This window comes from Chenopodium quinoa, unplaced genomic scaffold (genome assembly GCF_001683475.1).
Source record: "Chenopodium quinoa cultivar QQ74 unplaced genomic scaffold, ASM168347v1, whole genome shotgun sequence".
In the NCBI taxonomy this organism is placed as follows: Eukaryota; Viridiplantae; Streptophyta; class Magnoliopsida; order Caryophyllales; family Amaranthaceae; genus Chenopodium; species Chenopodium quinoa.
The window spans coordinates 2,351,846-2,358,622 of record NW_018743032.1 but is presented as its reverse complement, the minus strand read 5'-3'; the positions used below and the strand labels follow the sequence as shown (position 1 = coordinate 2,358,622).

At 32.2% G+C, this 6,777-nt stretch overlaps 1 long non-coding RNA gene across 2 annotated transcripts; it reads right to left on the bottom strand.

The window, feature by feature from the left end:
- Positions 1-3,648: 3,648 nt before the first annotated feature.
- Positions 3,649-4,541, bottom strand: LOC110730392. Of its 2 annotated transcripts, none has more exons than XR_002513054.1 (2): positions 4,109-4,541; positions 3,649-3,851 (listed from the first exon to the last, which is right to left on the bottom strand). It is a non-coding gene; the product is annotated as an uncharacterized LOC110730392 (long non-coding RNA). The 2 variants fall into 2 exon arrangements; XR_002513053.1 differs by having other exon boundaries at positions 3,649-3,844; positions 4,109-4,539.
- Positions 4,542-6,777: the final 2,236 nt, after the last annotated feature.

The following is a 6,777-nucleotide window of genomic DNA, read 5'->3' as shown; positions in this document are numbered from 1 at the left end:
ATGTCAATACATCATACATAAGTTTAACTTTAATAGGTAAGAATATATCATAGTATCATACGAAGTATTATATATGGTATTCCCTCCCACACTAAAATATATTGTCTCCTTTTTTTTCTTTTTTAATTGACACACTAAAATAAACTATTTCTTTTGATGTAATATAAATTTAATGTCTAATTTTCTTTTAATTTAATTTAATACGGACCTAGCTTGTAAATATATTATGATAAATATAATCAAATGTAATCTTGAAATAGTTCTTTTTGATGTGGAATTTTGACACAATAAAATTTAATAATTGATATGTATTGATACATTATTGTACATAAATATGTCCTATATAACCAGTCAACAAAAGTTTTGCATGTGTCGGGTGTACAATAAATTTAATGTATATCTGGTTATTGTATACCAAAAGTTACCTATATTATCATAAAAGTTACTCTTATAAATTACCCAAATTATCATGAGTTCGAGCCCCACCAACTACATTCCCCTCTACGTACTCTTAAGCGTTGACCTGTGGAACTGAACTGGCTTAACCTATGAGAGGTGCCGATTTAATAGGATCCTTTATCATACTTTTAAAAAAAATACCCAGCTACTTTTATTTTCACAAAAATTACCCATAAATTATCAAAAGTTATTCATATTATCATATTACTTTAATCACAAAATTACCCATAAATTATCCAAAATTACCCATTTTCTTTCCATTTTTCTTCGGGTCATACAATAAATTACTATAATTTGGGACCGGGATGGCTCAATTTTTTATGGATATCAAGGCAATATTAATCACGTGATCAATTGGATTGGTGAGTTTTATCCACTTTTGTTTTATTGATTGATTGGTTATAGGATCTTTTGCTAGGAACAAAGTTGCTGTGCACCGTAAGAATGGTACAAAGATTTTGGACATATATAGTGCAAATGTGCAATTGGCTAAGCAGACTTTTACGGCTCTTGAAGTTCTCGAAAAATCAATTATTGGAGACTAAAGATATCATTCTATATTATGAACTATTTTTTGTTGGTTAAAAATTGGAAGATTTGTTATCTATTCTTGTCTAAAACATACATTTCTTCTTTGTAACTCCCTAAACCAAAACAAAAACCGAAATACGTCAATATTTATGGTGCAATTAGTTTACAATATTATATAAATAATTTTGGTTATGGTAATATACTAGGTGTGTGATTTAATTAGGTGTATCTTGGTTGTACAATCCTAATCTTCTCTTATATGCTTCTTTGTTTAGCAATATCTTTTATGGAAAGTCTTCATACAAGTATATATAAATAATTTTTTTTTATGCATATGTATATAAATTAATATATAACTTTATGCTTGTCAAATACATATATATATATATATAGAAATGGAATTATATGAGATCACATCCCTTATGTGAGAACCCTATACGTGAGAACATATTACAACCGTTGAATCAATTGCATCCAATGGATACAATTTATCCCAATCAAACATAATTTCAAAGATTCGACACTCCATTTTCTCTCTCCTCCTTCATTCCACACTCCATTTTTTTCTCTCCTCCTTCAATTTCTCTGCTCCCTTTCAACTGCTATTTGCTTTAATTCTCCATCAATTCTTCTTTAAACTACAAAGACTTATTAATTTTGGAGCTTTTGCCTTCAATTGTTACGAATTATCTCCTCAACAACTAATATTTCTAACTAATTAGATGAATTGTATGATTAAAATGATTTTGTGTGATTTGATAGAATGATGATCTGATTGATTAGAGTTGCAGGCAGCAGCTTACTTAATGCGGATTCTTAGTGTTTATGAGTTTAGGAGGGAGTAGTGGGTTGGGCAAGGGGGCATTGTTGTTGGTGGTGGGTGCGATTAGCAATGAGGGAGAGTTGATGTACGGGTTGGGTGGGTGGAGTTGTGGTTGGCTGGACGTGGGTCTTTATCGGTGGGATTATGTGTGGGTTTGGAGGAGGGTGGTGCCGTGGTGGGCAGTGATAGACTAGTCAAAAGAACGAGGTGGGGAGGTTTTCAAAATTTCGAAGGGTCTGCTACGGAGAAATAAGAGAGAAAAATCTCGAGGATTGACGATGAAGACGAGATCGGAGCGGCGAGAGAGAAGATCAGTGGAGGAGAGTGAAAATTCAGGTGGCATTGATGGAGGATGATTCTAAGCTACAATAAACCCCATTCATACTGCAATTCCATACACCATTCTGAGCTGCAATATTTTTTCTTTCATTTTCATTTTTTGTAAAAAAATAAGAGTTAATTTGATGAACTATAGACGAATTTGAAAAATTGTAGATGGATTTTGAAGTAATTTGCAAGTATTTTGGGATAATTTGATAATAATATAAGCATTCTTGTTCTTCTTCCATCTTGCTTGATATGAGGGACTGTTGAGTGAGTGTTATGAACTGGAAAATTGAGGGAGATTAGTAGCAGTAGTTGTACATCCCATCTAATTTTTTTTATTGGACTGTAGGTGGTAATAACATGTAGTGAACGAAGAAATGACTTACTTATTTTTGAATAATAATTATTAGCAGTCACATAGGACATTCCATGTAATAATAGGCTCAAACCTAAATTTCTTTTCATTCCTCAAATTTATGAATTTGTATGCAATGAGCTGTGGGAATCATTTCTTACCAGTCAAAGCTCAATCAATGAAGTATTGTTGTATTGGGCATCAAAAGCTTGCTTGGTTTTGGTAACTGTATGGCTTCACAGGGTCTTAATTAACAACTAAGTATTTGTTAAATTAGCAACTAAATATTTGCTCATTTGACAAATGAGCAACTAACTATTTGCTCATTTGTTAAATGAGCAAAAAATTAATTGCTCATTTTCCAAATGATCAAAGAAATGTTTGCTTATTTTACAAATGAGTAACTAATTATTTGCTCATATGACAAATGAGCAAACTAATGTTTGCTCATTTCACAAATGAGAAAAGAAATGCTTATTGATTTAATGAATGATTACAAAAATGTTTGCTATTTGACAAATGACAACTAACTTTTTGCTCATTTGACAAATGAGCAACTAAGTTTTTGCTCATTTGTCAAATGAGCAAAGAAAATTCAATGCTCCTTTGTCAAATGAGCAAACTATTTAATGCTCATTTGTGAGTGTGTTTGAATGTTTTAAATACGTTAGCCTACTAGCTCAAGGGTAGAGCATTGTGCAAATGCACAAAAGATGTGAGTTTAAATCTCACGTAGGTTCATTTATGTAATGTGCAACTAAGTTGTTGCTCATTTGACAAATGAGCAACTAAGTTTTTGCTCATTTAACAAATGAGAAACAAAGTTGTTGCTCATTTAACAAATGAGTAACTAAGTATTTGCTCATTTGCTAAATGAGTAAAAAATTGCTTGCTCATTTGACAAATGATCAAATAATTGTTTGCTTTTTTTACAAATGAGCAAATAACTGTTGCTCATTTATTAATTGAGCAAAGAAATGTTTGCTCATTTGACAAATGAGCAAAGAAATGCTTGCTCATTTGACAAATGAGCAACTAATTATTTGCTCATTTAACAAATGAGTAACTAAATTTTTCCTTATTTATCAAATGATCAAATTATTGTAGGTTATTTATCATTGATTTGCAACAAAAGATTCATTTGATTCAATGATAGATCAATTGCCGCAAGTTCATTCAATAGCAAGTTCATACAAAAACTAAACATATGTATAAAAATATATATTTTCATTGATAAATTGCTATAATATTACATTTTAATTAAAATGAATAAATATTAAAACTACTGAAGCCACCACCGCACTCTGCTATTCTACCACCGCCACACTGCTATTCTACCACCACGGCATCTAAAGCCTCAACCGCAACGGACAAACATAAAAAAAAAAAAAAATAAATTAGATTAAAAAGTTTACTCATTATGCAAATAAATTGAAACAAATTCATTAACCCATTAATAAATTTACAAACCTTAACCAAATTTTAACTCTAAAAATGCAAATAAACCATAAATCTAACCGATTTAAAGCAATCAAACATAACCTAACAATTCAGAAATGCATATAAAAGATGAAATTTGAAAAACAAAAATAAAACTAGATCTAAATTCTTACCTAAAATAAAATTAGATCTGAAAAACGTTGATGGTGCTCAGTGGGTGTCACCTCGTCAGTGTTGTTGTTGGTATTGCGTTGTTGCTTGGTGGTGCTTGCTCAGTGAGTCGGTGATGCTCGGTGGTTTGTTGTGGTGGGGGCTGCTCGGTCGGTTTGTTGTTGGTGTTGTTGCTCGGTGAGGTCTGCTCGGTGGGTTACTGTGGTTGCTGTAGCCGGTGTTTGTTATGTTGATGAGAGGAGAGATGTGTGAGAAGAAAATGGAGAGGAGGAGAGAGAAAGGAGAGGAGAATGGAGAGGAGAGAGAATGTGAGAGTGGAGAGGAAGAAAGAGAAAGGAGAAAGGAGGACCCGTGAGAATGGAGTGGAGGTATTTGGCAGCTTTGTATTTTAATCTTAGCCGTTGAATTTCATATAATCTAATGGCCGGTATTGGTTCTCACATATATATATATATAACTAGTCATCATACCATAAGATGTTTATTTATTTATTTATTTTTTATGTTCTCACATACATATTGAAAGTAATTTAGAAGATGCTCGTATTTTATGAGTACTCCAACAATTCTAATTAAATACGAAAAGTAAAAAAGAATGGATTCAATCTTGTTTTAAGGAGAAGAGAACGGGTTATATAATCATGGTTGATGGCTAATGTAAAGATACGCCCTTTGTAAGACTTTGGGAACTTGGAATGTGATGCTTATGTAAAAGATGTATTTTTATAGGTTATCCTCTATATTTATAAAGGATACTACTTATATAACTAAGTAGAGCACTAAGGGTTTGTTGCTCATAATGGTGTTTTTAATTTATAAAAGAAAAATTTATATTTTCAAAAAAATCACGTGGGTAAAGCATATTTCTCGAATATTTGAGAAAATCGATCGAAAATAAATGTGGTTCATCCCTCATTTGAGGATATTACACAAAACTATATAGCCAAGACAATAATGTGTCAAAGGTGGTTCATTTACATACACAAACCTTCTTTTGCCCCACTCAAAAGTGTTTTCCAACAAATTTTTTCAATTTATGAATTTTTTATTTTTTGAGATCATTGTCAATTTATGAATTGAATGAGTGCCTTTCTCCTGTTCTAAAAGCCTTACGTAAATGAATAAGTATATACTAAAAAACACACCAAAACTTGATATGTGTAGATTTCTTGTGTGTTCTTAGTATTTCTTTTATTCATTATTATATTTTTCATTCATCATAGGGGGTTACTTTTTCAGTGTTAAACAAGTTATTCCATCTGTATTACATGAGTTACTTCATTAGTGCTTATAGAGGTTACTCGTTTGCTTATTCGATCAGTGTTATAGGGATTATTTTGTTCATTTACAAGCGACCACATGATGTGATGTGACCAGCTGCACACAAAACGCACTAAAATTTCAATATGGAGTTTTTAATAATTCAAAAAAGATAAAATAAAGTGATTCACTTACACACAGTTGGATTACTCTTCTAAATATCACGTGGGTATAGCATATCTCTCGTTATTCGAGAAAACCGAGAATAGATGTGGTTCCTCTCTCGATCATTTGAGGCTATAATACAAAACTATATAGCCAAGACAATGTGTCAAAGGTGGTTCATTTACATACACAAACCTTCTTTCGTCCCACTGAAAAATGGTTTCCAACAAAATTTGTCAATTTATGAATTGAATGAGCGTCTATCTCTTGTTCTAAAAAACCTACGTAAATCAATCTATATCTCTATAAATATTACTAAAATAACAACCGCTGACATCATCCCTTTTTTTAAATTGTACATGTGTCAGCTTCTCCTTCTTTTTTTTCCCGCCTAAACTTTTTTTTCCTTTTCATATTTAAAAAAAAAAAAATTTAAATACTGAGTGCAAAGTAGTTTAATACAGTACATTACACTTTTTTAGTTTTCATTACCTTTTCTTTTAAAAATCTTAAGGAAAACAAATATCAACCTCTTATATAGGCAAATTTGCACCAAAGGATCTTTTAAATGCATTTGTTTGCAAGAAAGGACCTTATAAATCTAAAGTGGCGTAGAAGAACCTTTTAAACGTTTTTTGTAGAGGCTGGGGACCTTGACGTCGGGAAGTGGAAATTGACCACAAAAGTCCGGCGTTGACCACCGCAGGCATGTGACTTCTGAAACCTCTTTTTTTCTTGTTTTTTTCCCCCACGTTTCCCTCCCTTTTCCCCCAAATTTATTTCTCTCTCCTCTGCAAAATCGAAGTGAACCCAGAATTTAATTTCAATTGGAATCAATTACTCCCCCTAATCTACCCCTTTGCTGCACATTGAATTCCACTCAGAAGTGATGAAGACTATACTTGGTGGAGTACGCATATGTTTTTCTCTCTCCTCTGTCATATTCTTTTCCTTTTTTGTACATGCAAAAGCTTCTGGAGTTGCTCTGCCATGGCGAAAACAAAGAAAGGGAAAAAAATTGGTAAAGAATTTGGCTTTTCCATCGAAAAGGACATGAAAACTAGGTAAAGCATGAATTTTTTAACTCCCTTAAGTCAAAATTGCAGAAATTTAGGGTTTCAATTGATTTTTTTTTAATCTGTTACATTTAGTGGTCCATGAGATCCTTTGAGCAACAGGAAGCCCACAATTATTGCACTTTGCTATCTTTCTTCTATGCGAAAACATGCTGCAAGAAGCAATTTCAT